Raw genomic sequence first — 14,276 nt, 5'->3', positions numbered from 1 at the left:
CAGCCCTGTGAGGAGAGGCTGAGGGAGCTGGGGTTGTTTAGCTTGGAGAAGAGGAGGCTCAGGGGAGACCTTATTGCTGTCTACAACCTACCTGAAGGGAGGTTGTATCCAGGTGGGGATGGTCTCTTCCCCCAGGCAACCAGCATCAGAACAAGAGGACACAGTCTCAAGCTGTGCCAGGGGAGGTTTAGGCTGGATATTAGGAAGAAGTTCTTCACAGAGAGTAATTTGCCATTGGAATGTGCTGCCCAGGGAGGTGGTGGAGTCACCATCCCTGGAGGTGTTTATGAAGAGACTGGGTGGGGCACTTGGTGCCATGGTTGAGTTGATTAGATGGTGTTGGGTGGTAGGTTGGACTTGAGGATCTCAAAGGTCTCTTCCAAACTGGTTTATTCTATTCTATCAAGAAGCTAAGTGATGCTGCTAATTGAATCTTAAGAATGACAAATAGCACAAAGCTGACAGCTTGCAAATAAGTCAAAGAAGTCAGACTAAAATATCTTTGTGTAAACTTGGTTTGGGTTTTGTTTTTTTAAATGCTTGTAAGCAGGAATAGTTTGAGTTTCCCATTACTGCTTTGCACCTCCAGATTACTCAGTACCATCAGCCTGTCTCAGAGATGTGTGGCACAGGGCCTCACATGGCCCTGATTCACTGATTCATTTCTGTTCTCCTTTTTGGATCTGACAAAAACATCTGAGTTGAACAGGTCAGGTTTGAGTTTTTACTGAAGACTTTGGCAGTGTTAAGGAAGGCCCCAACAGGCTCTGTTACCCTGGGCAAAAACTATTGCCTTAGACAGGCTTTTTGTTAAAATCTTTTATTTCTTCAAAGAATCATTAAGAGTCTGCTTGCTGATATTCAGAGCTTTCTTGTTCAGATCTGGGTACCAAAGTGCTCTGGCTGTCTTCTCAAGAGGCCAGTGATAGAATAGAATAGACCAGGTTGGAAGAGACCTCCAAGATCATCGTGACCAACCTATCATCCAACAGCACCCAACCAACTAAACTATGCAACCAAGCACCCTGTCAAGTGTAACACTAGGGAGGTGCAAAGAGAAGTTTGGTGGCAGGCTATAGTAAGGGAGAAAACCAGTTGCAGTATCCCACCAAATGGACTAGCCTAGCTCTACACATCTCTGCTAACAACATTTGAACTCATAGGCAAACATCCCTTGAATTTGATGGAAGGTGGAAGTTCATGTGGTTATATTCCTATTTGGAAAGAGGTTGCTTTGGCAGGAGGAGGAAGTTTCTGTCAATGTTCCCATTCAGGAAAATTCTGTGATGTAAATTCAGACTCGCTCCTTACTAGGTATTGGAAAAGGAGCTCATTCTTCAGGCTCTGTAGGAAAATACGCTTTGCTGGTTCCACTGATCAGGAAAAAATCCTCTGTTTTAATGCTATTTTCTCTTAAATGTAAGTGTCCAGGATTCTACAGGCTCTCAGCTCCCCATCTGTTTCCACTGGACCCAAGTAATGAAATAAGGAAACTTTGCTGAAATTGGGCTGAAAGGAAGGAGAATCTTGATTGAGTCTCACCAAGAGGCCAGCAGAGAGGCTGTTGGGTACCAGTCCAGTATGGCACAGGCACCAGTCGAGTGTTAATAAAATACAAACACAATTGTGTTGAAGACTTCTTCCTGCTGGGTGAGAAAAGGAAATGAACACAGGAAAATAAAACTTGAGTCTTAGAAGGGAAATGGCTTTGTTGAGTGCAGTCTAGTTACAGCCTTGGATCACTGTAACTGTGGGAAAATGTGATGAGACAGTGTACCCAAGTACATTGGCTTTTTCTGGGGTTTTGGTTAGTTCTGCACTGTTGTACATAAGCAAGCAATGATGAATTGTCCCAGAGTTCTGTGCATAGCATTGGAGGGAGCTGGATTTAATTGTCCTGCATTTATTGTACAAAAGGAATGAATTATGAGCCACTTTACAGCATCTCCAGTGAAAGTGATTATCAGTGCTGCTCCTCGCCAGAGATATAACTCTGTCAAGCAGACTCCCTCCTCTCTTGGGTTCCTCAGAAAAAGCTAGTGAATTTGCTGTGTCCTGCCAGGGTGAAACACAAAACCAAAAGCTGCCAATAGCTATATATTCAGTTCAGATGGTGCAGGAATTTCTTTTGCCTTTTTTTCCCTCCTCCTCTCCTCTGAGTGGGAGATCAGTCAGGAGTTCTGGGACACGCAGCTGAAATAGTGCAGCAGAATGCGTTCCCAGTTGATTGCTCTTTTGATTTTGTAGGTTAACCATGTGGTTGAGAGGACTTGGCTGTTGGCTTTAATTAGCTCTGACCAGGGCTCAAGCGCACTTACAATACAATTGGCTGTGATGCCATGAAGAGGCATCCTTCACCCCCATGCACCCAACTGCAACTCATAGCTGTTTTCCCACTGCGCCTCTCTGCCATGTGCACATAATCCCAGGCACAGGTTTAAGCTGAGGTGGATGTATAAAATTAACTCTGCCTCCAAGACATGGTACAACAACTCATCTGCAGCAGAGCAGGAAGTTTTGCTCTTTACATTTTCTGTTTGACTGCTGCAATGTAATAATGAATGGCAGTGACCATAACATTGCCTGCCAGAAAGATATTTTGGAGGGGTTGCTCCTCAACGTGGCAGAACAACAGCTGCAAGAGGAGATTTTCTTATGGTTTATTCAGATCTGCAGAACTATTTTCAGGGCCTTCAAGAGAGCTGGCTTGTGCTGTATTCTTTGGGGAGCTATGGGTCCTGTTCCTCCTGCTAGCAGGTTTTTGTTCTGCCTTACAAACAAACATGAGATTCCTCTGTGCTCACATATTTCTGTGCCTGGGAGAGCTCAGATAAACAAGTGAATCAGCACACAGAGATAACTTTGTGTGCAACTCTGGAACCTCTTGTAACAGGGTGCCTTTCTGCACCCCTCCATGCGAATGGATTTATCAACAGGTCTACAACTGCCAGGAAGTCTGCTCTCGAAAAGGAGGAGGAAAAGGAAAAAGAAAAAGCTGTAAAAAGCCTTGGACTCTAATGGCACTACCAGGTAGCATGTGCAATTCATTAAACTGTGAGTTTACAAATGTGTTAGCTCATAGCTGTGGTAACACTCATGGCAGCAGTCCCCAGGCTGAAAACTGTCCTGCTAATTAATACCAGCTAAGAGCAGAGGTTATGTGGAGTGTCATAGCGACAGGTCGTGAATTAGGAGAGGAGCGTTTGTGGTCACATCTTCTGTATGCCGAGAATTATTGGTGAAGCAATCCCCTGCTCATGCCTTGTGGACAAATCAGCTCTTTGATGCCCAAACTAGTGATGAGTCTTTCATTTCTTCCACTCTGTCATTCCCTTGATTTATTTGCGGTCAGCCAGCGGAGCATCAGCTGCAAAAGAAACTCGAGGGAAAAGGACTTGGAAATTTGCCTTGTGTTTTGTGGACTGAAAAGGTTGTCTGACCTTTGGACAGGGCTGCTGGGGAAAGTTGTGGGTTTAAATGGCTACATGAGCTTCTCCCAGGCAGCCAGCACCAGGACAAGAGGACACAGTCTCAGGCTGCGCCAGGGGAGGTTTAGGCTGAATGTAAGGAAGAAGTTCTACACAGAAAGAGTGATTGCCCATTGGAATGTGCTGCCCAGAGAGGTGGTGGAGTCCCCATCTTTGGAGGTGTTTAGGAGGAGCCTTGATAGGGTGTTTGGTGCCATGGTTTAGTTGATTAGATGGGTTGGATTAGTTGATAGGTTGGACATGATGATCTCAAAGGTCTCTTCCAACCTGGTCTATTCTATTCTTTCCATGGGATGGGAAGGCATGAGTGGACACTAGTCCGTGGGCCAGAGTTTCCTGGCAAGAGTTGGATGACAACCCTGTTCCTTCACTCCAGAATGTCAGTTGATGGTGGTTTGTAGGAATATATGGAACAGGTTCTCCAGGGGGTATGGAAATACCATATAGCATGGTAGGATAAGTGTTTTAGGCCATGAGACTTTTCACTTTTTCCTTTGCAAATAGTAGTTTGCCTGATGCTTGCTAGACTCATTTGGAATGTGGGAAAAAGGTGGTCATGTCCAGTCCTGATTCCTGAGGAATTGATTTGCTTTTGGAGTAATTACTGCAGGAGGAGGAGGAGATCGATGGATGAAGCACCTCCAAGAAGAGCTATTTTAGAAGTGTTACTGCAGAGCAGCTTATTGTGTGTGGTACCTGTCATGGACAATGTAACTGGAGGGCATTGCTTTTCCTCAGGTACAGTACACGCAGATGCAAGGGCTAGGTTTCCAGGTACTCAAAATGTTAAGGCAATTTGGCTCTTCACTCAAAGAGAAGTGAAGTGCTCTGTCACCAGAGCCTCTGCTGAGGACTGGATTTTCAAAAGGCCTGGGCAGTTTTGAAAACCTGGCTAAATTCCAGAGTGAGCCTGGCTTCAGATCTTTTATGTCTTCATTGAGCACAAAGGGACAGACTGTCTTGTAAGTTCATGCCTTCATTAGGAGGCACTGAATCCTATTGATTCCAGCATGCATTATGGCTGGATCAGACCTCTTCAGAGAGCGGCCCGTTCGCACCCTACTTAACAGCACTGCCATGGCAACAAGGGCAGCAGCCTCAACGGAAGGGGAATGGGAAGTGGTGTGAGGTGAAGAAGGGACATCCTCTTCTCATTGACAGAGATTTCCCTATAATTGAAAAGAGAGAGGGTGAGGGGGTGGGGGGGAAGCTTGATAAGTCAAGTGGCTTTGATTGGTAAGTGAACTTACTCTAAAGTAAACACAATGCTGTATGTGTCTCATTTGCCAGTGAGATCATCTGTTTCTTTGTTAGTGAAGAAAATGTGTTTCCCTTCCCGGCCCAGGGCCACTCTGGCAATTTACATGAACAAATAAAGATGAGCTTTAGCAGCACTAAATAAATAAAATACAACTCTAAGTGGCCACCAAAGAACAGAGCTGCTCGAATGGAATAGTACTGGGACAGGAGCCAGGTGGCTGCTGTTTGCCATGCCTGCTTGCAATTCCCCATCCAAGCACTGCACAGATGCTTCTTGCTGAGGTCAGAGTCATGGCTGTAGCAAAATATATACTGGGAGATAAACAAGCTATGCTACAGATGAACAGCAGGGCAGAGAATGTAAAGTAAATCTCTGCCTTGCCTTTGAAGAAAGTAGTTGGGCTCTTGCCAGGGCAGTGTAGAATAGGCTGAATAAGGACAATGAATATTCATCTCTTGGTAAAAGCAGTGGACATCTTGTTTCTGATGTCTTTTACCAGCTGCATCCTATAGTTGTATTAAATGGAGCCATTCCTGATTTTTCCTCCATGAGATTAGGAGCTGGACACCCTTTATTTCAGTGCTTCTAGCCATGGAGCAGGTGTATGAAAAGATCTCACATAAGGGGAAAAACCAAGAAACACCATCCCAGAACTATGCATCATGGTTTAGTAGTCATGAGGTCTTGGGTGACAGGTTGGACTTGATGATCTTTGAGGTATTTGCCAACCTTACTGATTCTGTGATCATCCTGGATTCAGCTAAAATGTAAAGGCTCTAAGTGCTGTTGGTTCATTGCTGCCTCCTCCTTGCACTGAGAGCTGATGTCAGTCATTATCAGCTGGCTAGGACTTTTTTTTCCTTCCATTTACAACTCAGATTGCACATAGAATCATAGAATTGTTAGGGTTGGAAGGGACCTCAAGGATCATCTAGTTCCACCACCCCCCTGCCATGGGCAGGGACACCTCACACTACATCAGGTTGCTTAGAGCCATATCCAGCCTGGCTGCAAAAACCTCCAGGGATGAGGCTTCCACCACCTCCCTGGGCAACCTGTTCCAGTGTCTCACCACCCTCATGGGGAAGAACTTCTTCCTAACATCCAATCTGAATCTACTAATTTCTATTTTTCTCCCATTCTCCCCAGTCCTATCACTCCCTGACACCCTAAAAAGTCCCTCCCCAGCTTTCTCATAGACCCCCTTAAGATACTGGAAGGCCACAACTGGGTCTTCTCAGAACCTTCTCTTCTCCAGACTGAATAGCCCCAACTACATGAGCAGATCATGGGAATGATTCATTCACTAATGGCATGAAGCATTTTGATAACAGTTTTACATAAGGCTGAGATTTATTCAAGTGCACCAGTCTCACTCCCAAAACTGCAGTGCACCAGAGAGCCCTGGGATGTCACAGTGCCACATTGACTGTGTAATTCCAAGGACTAGGTCTGAGATGGAGTCACATCCAGGGCATTAGCCTGAGCAAGCAGACACATGTCCCTTTGTTCAGTAGTCGTGACTTTTGGTCATAGATATGTGTAAACTCCACCTTTAATGTGGGAGGCCTGAGAGTATGGAATGGCTCTTGAACTGGTGGCTTGACTATGGCTTCTGAACAAGCCCTTATTTCCACTGAGTGGGAAGATGACTCACTTTCCTGTGACCAAGTAGCTGAGCTAATGCAGAAGTGGCTCTCTGGTCTGCTCTGGAATGAATGCTGTAGCACTTCACACATTTCAGCTAGAGAAGCAGAGGGGATGTAGAGTTTAGTTGTCTGCTCAGCATATGTGAGTGGTGGAAACTCTTCAGTGGTGGATTGTTCCACCTCCTCTGCCCACTGCAAGTGAGACATTGTCTCCTGCTCCTCTCAGGATATCAAGTCCACTACTGAGCCAAGTGTTTCCACAGAGGATTTGTTTCAAATTGGGTCGTTAGCTAAAATGCAAGCAGAAATGGGCACCTCCAAAATCACTTACACCTATCTTAGTACACTTTTAAGATGCCAAGACTGAATTTCTCTGTTTGCATTTCACTGCTTCTGTTGACAAAAGAAGAAGCCAATATGCCTCTCTTTAGATATTTAATGATTAGATGGCTAGTGCTGGGTGGGATTAGTCTCTCCAAGAATACCCTCTAAGATGAGTTTCTTCTGTACTCATAGTTGTCCCTGACTTCCCAGTCTAAAAGTCAGTGTGTGCAATCCAAACTTTGATCAAGGGCAATTAGCCAAATGCCAAATTCTTCTGTTAGTGTCACAGCTGCAGTATTACTGAAACTGTCTCACAACTTCTTATGATGGGTTCATGCCATGATGAAACTGCCATGCAGGCAAGCTGTGCTGGGCCTTCCTTTAGTTCCTTTTTGTGCTCATTTATTTGCTTAAGATTCAGGAGGAAATCTGGTTTGACAGCCCTATCAAACCTCTATTGAGTTATATACAGAAAGCTTAAGTAAATAATTCTAGATCCCATCACTCTCCTTCCTTTCCTTTCTTGTCTTCTCTGCCCCTGTCTCTTCCGTGCCTCCACACCCCTTAAAAAGGGGAATTTGAAATACAAATAACATCTGGAGCTTATCACAGAATCACCAAGGTTGGAAGAGACCTCAAAGATCATCAAGTCTCACCTGTCACCAAAGACCTCATGACTAAACCATGGCACCAAGCGCCACATCCAATCCCCTCTTGAACACCTCCAGGGATGGTGACTCCACCTTCCTGGGCAGCACATTCCAATGGCAAACGACTCTCTCGGTGAAGAACTTCCTCCTCACTTCGAGCCTAAACTTCCCCTGGTGCAGCTTGAGACTGTGTCCTCTTGTGCTGCTTGCCTGGGAGAAGAGACCAACTCCCCCCTGGCTACAACCTCCCTTCAGGTAGTTTTAGACAGCAATAAGATCTCCCCTGAGCCTCCTCTTCTCCAGGTTAAACAATCCCAGCTCCCTCAGTCTCTCCTCACAGGGCTTATGCTCAAGGCTTCTCCCCAGCCTTGTTGCCCTTCTCTGGATACTTTCAAGTGTTTCGATGTCCTTCTTAAACTGAGGGGCCCAGAACTGGACATAGTATTCAAGGTGCAGCCTAACCAATGCAGAGTACAGGGGCACAATGACTTCCCTGCTCTTGCTGGCCACACTATTCTTGATGCAGGCCAGGATGCCATTGGTCTTCTTGGCCGCCTGGGCACACTGCTGTATAGCATTTGACTGTATACAATAAGCTGGAATAAACCTGAGCTGCACCAAAGTGCTTATTGCTAAGTACTATTAAACCAACAAAATCTTTCAAGAGTCAAGTTACTATAACATAAAATTAACTCCTGTGAAAGCTATGGGATGTAACCTGTGTGCAGAGAGAATGTTTGGTGAGAGTGGTGATGGGAAAGTCCATGTGATGCTAGAAAGGCCAGTGCTTTATTGGATTTCATATCTGCTATCCTCAAGCATTGCCACAAATGTGTATTTGATAGACCTCGTCTGTAGCTCAGCAGATGGGATGTAGTTGTTCAGTGTTTTCATTAGGTGTATTATATTAGCTCATTATTTTAAGCATTAAGTCATGGTAGCTGACTCCAGGTACTTGAGTGAGGTACTCCTATTAGTTATTCAGACATTCTAGGATTTGTCATGTACACCTTAAGAGTAGGAAGTAAACCTCTCCAGAGAGCTGCAGCTCTCTTAAGACCCCAGTCTCACTCAAAGCATCTGTCTCTTTTCATTGACTGTAATGGAGCCTAAGTGCAGTGCTGTGGTTAAATACCTAAAGTTAGGCAAAATCTGAGCTGGGAATTGGTGCATCCCAAGGACCCTATGAGGGGAGCAAACCAGAGTAATTCTTCCTGGTTGACAGTTAAGAGACCAAACTAATATGCCCAAAGCAGAAGGTCTGTTACAGATTTGGGAACTGTTCGTGGCTGTTCTGAAGTCCAGTTATGGCCTTCACTGTTTGCATGCCATTGCCACTGACACAGCTGATGTCCTGCACCCCTCCAAACATAATATCTATTTATAAGAGATCGTTAACACATTTGTGTGTATGTATATATGAAACTGATGTTAAGGTGCACCTGCATTTCCTGGTGCTGTAGTTACCAGGTGTTACTGAAATGTACCATTTTTCACAAAAAGGCTGTTAGGTCCAACCTGGCTTTGGCTGATGTTGGACTGGAAAGAAGTCTGCTGAGAATTACTAAATCCAAAGGCATCACCTGGCTCAGGAAGTCCCTGAGCTGCAAATGGCTGGAGGCTGAGAGGGGTATCAGGGGAAAGGATCTCTATGGAGCTCTCCTGGCACTTGCACTCCTCACTAGATACTGTGCTGGCCATTGGCAGCGTTGTGCTAATAAGTTATTTGGACCTCTTCACAGACTCATAGAATCAACAAGGTTGGAAAAGACCTCAAAGATCATCAAGTCCAACCTGTGATCCAGCACATTTGCTCTTAGGTTCTGGTAAAAAGTATTTATTGTCTGGTGGGCTCAGCCTAATCCTGGTTGACCCTTCCCATGTCCCAAAAAGTCAGCTACAAGTTGACAACATAGCTTACTCCAGAAAGAGCAAGAAGAGCTGGGTGGGCTCTTGCAATGCATCCAGGAGCACGAAGCATGAGTCCAAACTTTTGTTCCACTTCTCAATGATTGCAGCGCTGCAAATGCTCCAGAATCCAACATCAATCATCTCCTGGGATGTTGTGATGCTGCTGAATGCAAAAGAATAGGACTATTTTTAGCTTAAACAGTGAACAGACTCCAACAAATCATATGGGGAGGCATGGTTCTGATTACAGATCTGCAGTTTTCGCCATGACAAAATCCAGAGCTGCATCAGGTGATCTTGTTAACGCAGTATTTGTGCGCTCGGGTAATAGATGCAGCTGTGGCTAAAAAAGAGTTTCTTTAAGAAAAAAAGGAAAAATCAGCAGTTCTATTTCACTAGCAATTATTCATTTATAAACTGTGGCAAAGGAGTAGCTGGAATCAGAGGCAAAACCTGCTAAGGTCAGGGAAGGACTATAAAATGCAAACTGCGTTCTACTCCCAGGACAGCTGTCCTTTCTCCTTCGCTGATTCTCTTCAACACCTGCTGCACTTCAGACATATGCTTACCTTCAGCTTGACTGCATTTTGACATAAACAGCACTTAAAGTTTAACATGTGCTCACAGGCTTTGCTGGATAACGACGGCCTTAGGTGTGTGTAGTAGTTTGGGCTGGGTGCCCTCTGCTATGGGAGTGTTTCCTGTGCCCAGAAGTCCAGCCCAGGGGGTGGACACAGGAAATCAGGTATTTCCTACCATGATTCCCTGCACCACTCTAAAATCCATGGTGGGGTCTGGCACTTCCTCTTTCCTTCCTCTAGGCCACCTGGTAACTGGGGGAGAGATCTTCCAGCCATGGACCAAGGCCACTGGGGGATGGGCAGTCTCAGTCTCAGATCTGGCCAGCTGAGACTAGCCTAGCAGTGCGGGGGGGGAATAAAAAAAAACCTTTATTAGAATAAACCAAACCAGGTTGGAAGAGACCTTCAAGATCATCGTGTCCAACCCATCAACCAATCCAACCCACCCAAACAGCTAACCCATGGCACCAAGCACCCTGTCAAGTCTCCTTCTGAACACCTTCAATGACGGCGACTCCACCACCTCCCCGGGCAACCCATTCCATAGCGCAATCACTCTTTCTGTATAGAACTTCTTCCTAACATCCAAACTGAACCTCCCCTGGCGCAGCTTGAGACTGTGTCCTCTTGTTCTGGTACTGGGTGCCTGGGAGAAGAGACCATCATCAGCCTGTCTACAACCTCCCTTCAGGTAGTTGTAGAGAGTGATAAGGTCACCCCTAAGTCTCCTCTTCTCCAGGCTAAGCAGCCCCAGCTCCCTCAGCCTCTCCTCATAGGGCTTGTGTTCCAAACCCCTCACCAACTTTGTTGCTCTTCTCTGGACTCGTTCCAGCAAGTCAACATCCTTCCTAAACTGAGGGGCCCAGAACTGGACACAGTACTCGAGGTGTGGCCTAACCAGTGCAGTGTACAGGGGCAGAATGACCTCCCTGCTCCTGCTGGCCACAGTGTTCTTGATGCAGGCCAGGATGCCATTGGCCCTCTTGGCTGCCTGGGCACACTGCAGGCTCATGTTAAGCCTACCATCAACCAGCACCCCCAGGTCCCTCTCTGCCTGGCTGCTCTCCAGCCACTCTGACCCCAGCCTGTAGCACTGCATGGGGTTGTTGTGGCCAATGTGCAGAACCCGGCATTTGGATGTGTTAAATCTCATGCCGTTGGATTCTGTTGGAAGGAGGAGCCCTGGGGGTCTTGGGTGAACCCCCAGGTGGGGATGGGATGTTTCTGGGTCTGCTTTGGAGTTTCTTTTGTCACTGCACTTCTGGCTTTCTGTACACACTCACTGCTTTCTATTTAAACTTTCCATCACTTTTGCAATCCGTTTGGCTGAGTCATTATTTCTGCCCATGGTGGGGAGGGGGTCTGCCCCAACCCTTTACAGTGTGTGCCTACAACTTTCCTTAAACTGCCCTTCTAAAAACATTAAGAGTGGTGAGAGAGAACTTCTGCTGTCAGATTTACTGACATTGGTTTTATAAGGAGCTGAGGTGCTGGAAGTGTAGAGACTCTTCTCAGCCTGGTCACCCTGGTGGATATTTCATGTTTATGATATGCATTTTTGCCAGGGACTAGGTTCTTAGCCAGTACATGTATAGTTGGCTGTAATGGGCACCTTGGTGTGAGGTGAGCCAGTGTTTGCTCCATGGCACAGTGCTTTGGGAATGCTCACAGGGTTCACTGCAACCATGGGTAATGGGACTTCTTACAGCATCAGTTTATAGTTCAGTTTGTTCTAGTTCCCTTTGGCTCCAGTCAGCTGTTTCAGCAACTTATGCTGGGTGTTAGGAAGAAGTTCTTCCCAGAAAGAGTGATTGCACATTGGAATGGGCTGCTCAGGGAGGTGGTGGAGTCACCATCACTGGAGGTGTTTAGGAAGCAACTTGATGGGGTGCTTGGTGCCATGGTTTAGTTGATTAGATACTGTTGGATGATAGGTTGGACTTGATCTCTGAGGTCTCTTCCAACCTGGTCTGGTCAGGTCTATTCTATTCTATGTGTATCTGAGATAACTAAGGCGACTGTGAGCCCAAAGGTACTTGGAGTTTGGGAACCATGGGCAAAATACATGGAAAAAACCCCACTCATTACTTCCCTCACCTGTCCAGTCCCCAGGAGGGGTAAGGATTTACAAGGAGCTCTCCCAAGAATAGACATCCTGGGTTTTTTTATGGGGCTGAGTTCAGCAGTTTGTAAGATCAAACAGGAAGCAGTAAGTCCTGAATTTGTTTCAGGTACTAAATTTAAAGTCTGATGAGTAACTTGGGAGCATTATTTTTTTTTCCAGCTAAAGTTGTTTGGGTTTGGGCTTTTTTTTGTTGTTGTGGTGGTGGTGCTTTGTTTGTTTTCAAACTGAAAAGACGACCTGATGCATAAAATTGCAGGTAGTAAGTTGTTTTGTTTGGTTTGGTTTTTTCCCTCAGAAAATGTCATTTGCTTAAAATATTAAAATTCTTCTTGGGTTTAATCTGGCAAAAAATGTATTTTGTGATGGAAGTTCAGTTGGAGGCTTTGCATTCCTTTGCTGGGGATACCAACATGAGCAGTTCTAGTTTGTAACTGTAGGAGAAACTTTCTTCTTGCACTTCAATTTTACAGCATCACATAGAAAAAAAAGAAATAAAAGATTCCCAAGTATACCCCAAAAGCTGGTTCTGTCCTTTGGGGCCTATGAGATGCCTTTGGTATCTACACATCAGTCTGGTTTCTTGGCTCTCAGTCATCAGTCACATGGCATTGTTTAGTCAGCTGCTCCCTCCTCTGATACATCCAAGATAAGCTCATGCCTTGGAGAGGCAAAATTGCACGAATCCTCACCACCTTTGAAATGTAACTTATTCTTCCAGGCTGGGCCTGTCTTGGGTCCACTGGACAATATCCTTGGAGTAATGGAATGAAGCTGGAGGTGGGGAGATTCAGGCTGGACATAAGGAAGAAGTTCTTCACCATGAGAGTGGTGAAGCCCTGGAATGGGTTGTCCAGGGAGGTGGTTGAGGCCCCGTCCCTGGAGGTGTTTAAGCCCAGGCTGGATGAGGCTCTGGCCAGCCTGATCTAGTGTGAGGTGCCCCTGCCCATGGCAGGGGTTGGAACTAGATGATCCTTGTGGTCCCTTCCAACCCTGACTGATTCTATGATTCACCTGAGGAGTTTTCCCAACAAATGTAGCTACTGCACTATTTGTCTAGATCACACTTGAAAAGGCACTTTTCTGCCTCTCTCTCCCTTTGAAGGATTCATCCCTGTCCTACTTGTATGAGCTGTAGTAGGATGATCTGTGACTTAAGCTTTGCTTTCTTCAGCTCAGCTAATCCTAAATTTGGACCTGCACACCTGAGCACCCTGAAGCTAGGACAAGGTTGAAAGAGATCTACAGCCAGCTCCTATTTTCATAGGTGGTCCTTAGAACTAGAAAATCATTTAGGCTATAAAAGAACTTTAAGATCAAACCCAACCATTAATTCTTGAGGGATGCAATGAAAAATCAATCAATGAGACTGTTATTTTTGCAACTTAATTGTACAAGGGCCCCTTGCCCTATAGGAAGGGAAATGTCTGAAACTGAAGCCCAGGTGTGAGTTTGGGGCCATTTGCAGAGAGACCTTCATGTACAGGTCGTGTGGCTGGTGCCATTGCTGATACATTTTCAAGCCTGTGACTTCCAATTCAGTAAATGTATTCAGCCTCCAATTGCTGTGTTCACTTTCACCTCTGCTCCCCTTGTTGATGGCCTGGAGAGATGCTCCAGGAGCATTTAAAACCCCTTTGGGATGAAGCCTGGTAGTTCTGCATCCCACAGCCTCTGAACTCTGGAGCACAAGCTTGTTCCATATGAGCTGAAGGTAATGGTGGACCTCCAAAGGTGGCCTGCCCAGCCTCAGAGGCCAATGGTGAGACTTTGAGTGAAAGGAGACAGATGCAACTGCATGGACCAACAGCAAAGTGGCCTGGTAGAAATAAGGGCTCTATGGGGTTGTGATGTTTCATTCAGCATGCATTGGCCCTGTGACAGCAGGCAGTGGCATGGTGCCAAGAGGATACAGAACAGGACCCAATGGCTTGTATCTGTTGAGACTGAATACGAGAATCCACAGTGGAGCCAACCTCTCTGCCTTCCCATTTCTTCTTCCCAAAAAAAAGGCTAATGTAAATAAATTGTCTGTTCACATGTGTTTTGGCATCTGAATGGAAACACTTGTCTCCATGCCCCAACCCAGCCCTGCTCCTTCCCTCCCTCGGCGCTTTTGCTAAATGAGCCTTTCTTGCTCAGCCTCAGCTCAACCCAGAGTTATTCCATTGGTATTTCCCTCTTGGGCTGATAAGGAGCCAAAGGAGGGGGTTATAAAGCTGGTGACATTTACCAGCCCTAATAATGTCCGAGAGCAAAAAGGTCTGCAAGCCCTGGTTTGTGCAGTAGA

At 45.9% G+C, this 14,276-nt stretch overlaps 1 protein-coding gene across 1 annotated transcript in view; it reads left to right on the top strand.

Moving 5' to 3' along the window:
* The window catches only part of TRABD2B (TraB domain containing 2B), a 357,793-nt gene that overhangs the window by 231,921 nt on the left and 111,596 nt on the right, over positions 1-14,276 (top strand). The window lies entirely within an intron of this gene.

This window comes from Melanerpes formicivorus, unplaced genomic scaffold (assembly GCF_026170545.1).
Source record: "Melanerpes formicivorus ecotype bairdi unplaced genomic scaffold, bMelFor1.0.p_v2 SCAF_75, whole genome shotgun sequence".
Classification (NCBI taxonomy): Eukaryota; Metazoa; Chordata; class Aves; order Piciformes; family Picidae; genus Melanerpes; species Melanerpes formicivorus.
The sequence above is the reverse complement of the archived record's forward strand: the minus strand, read 5'-3'. Positions and strand labels throughout refer to the sequence as shown.